The sequence below is a fragment of the Cynoglossus semilaevis genome, unplaced genomic scaffold (assembly GCF_000523025.1).
Source record: "Cynoglossus semilaevis isolate Cse_v1.0 unplaced genomic scaffold, Cse_v1.0 scaffold392, whole genome shotgun sequence".
NCBI lineage: Eukaryota > Metazoa > Chordata > Actinopteri > Pleuronectiformes > Cynoglossidae > Cynoglossus > Cynoglossus semilaevis.
Window position 1 is genome coordinate 44,961 of NW_007585137.1, and position 1,500 is coordinate 46,460.

Sequence of the window (1,500 nt, forward strand, 5' to 3'; positions counted from 1 at the left end):
ATTATTATTATTATTATTATTATTATTTAGCATATTTTTATTTAAAACAAAACAACAACAAATACGTCAAAAACTATAAAAAAAAATAAATTATTTAATTTTTTTTACCAAATATTTAAATGGGCCACTAGAGGGCGCTCGAGGACCACGAGTGGTCCGCGGACCAGCCTTTGACTACAGGCCGCCCCAGACCCACTTGTCTCAGCTCGCCGGGCTCCAAAGGGGGCGGACACCGAGAGGAGACGTCCTTGAGGCCGAGGACCGGCTCCGTGTTCCCGGGAAACTCACAGACTGTAGCCGCCCCTCTGCTGCGACAACATGTGGTCAGCTGTGGTCAGAGCCTCGGTGAGTCGGTTGTTGTTGTCTGTTGTTGTTGTCTGTTTGTTCGTTTGTTCCTACACGGACGGATTAACGGTTAGTTTATGTGACAGCATGGTGGTGAAGTGGAGGGGTTGGGGCGGTGCACCGGGACGACAACACCGACAGACGGAGGTTAAAATGGAACTCAGGTGACGTCACTGCCTTTGGGTCCGACATGTCTGTTATATCTTGTCTGTACTGTTGTTACAAAGTTGTTGTTTTTTAAAAAAAAGAAACGGTGTTTTATTTTTTAGCGTTAGCTTAGCATCATGTTACCGCGGTGTTTACAGTAAAAACACAAGCGTAACTACGTCACGAATGAGCCGCCGCTAAATTATTATTATTTTCACTCTTTGCTGTTTTGTTGTTTGTCGTTCTGTTAAATATATATATATATATTTTTTTACATTTACTTTTCCAAATATACATGTTCGACATTTTGATACGTCGTCGTTGTGATTTTATTTCGAAAGAACAAAACCGGAAGTTACGGTTTGTGTTTACAGCCACGAGCGAAGACAAACAAAATGAGTGACGTCTGATTTATTTTCACTGCAGATTCTATTTTATTTATTTTTGTTTGTTTATTTATTTACAGCTATTAGTTACTTTAAACTTTAGAATTTTTTTCTGTAAATTACGATGTTTTTTTGTTGTTTTTTTTTACATACACGATGTGGTGTTTTCAATAAAACACGTATTTTTTTTTCTTTACCAACATTTTCGGTACAATAGGGAATGACGTCATATCAACACGTTGACTTTTGTTGTTGGTCCAAATTGTAAGACATTTAAAACGTTCTAATTTTATAGTAAGATTAAATAAGTCATCAGTTAGCATGAAAATGTAGCTAAACGTTAGCGCTAACAAAGTGTAGCGATTTCTCTGGAGGTTTAAAAAAAAAAAACACATGTGACCGCGTTGTTCCGTCCGTCCAACACGGTCACGTCTCCTCGTGTCCGATCGACAGGTCGGACAAAGGAGACCGTCTGTAACTGGACCCACAGACAGAGACAGACACCACTGACCGTCAGCTGTGTCGGTCTGTGACTCCATTCCTCAGGTTCAACTGTCTGAACCTCCTATTTATAAACCAGCAAACCAGGCCACTGGTCCACCCCCCTCCCCCGTGTCCCCCC

General features: G+C 40.7%; 1 long non-coding RNA gene across 1 annotated transcript; it reads left to right on the forward strand.

Moving 5' to 3' along the window:
- The first annotated feature begins 45 nt into the window (after positions 1-45).
- On the forward strand, positions 46-1,180 carry LOC112486579 (uncharacterized). The gene is made up of 2 exons (XR_003049085.1): positions 46-345; positions 432-1,180. It is a non-coding gene; the product is annotated as an uncharacterized LOC112486579 (long non-coding RNA).
- Positions 1,181-1,500: the final 320 nt, after the last annotated feature.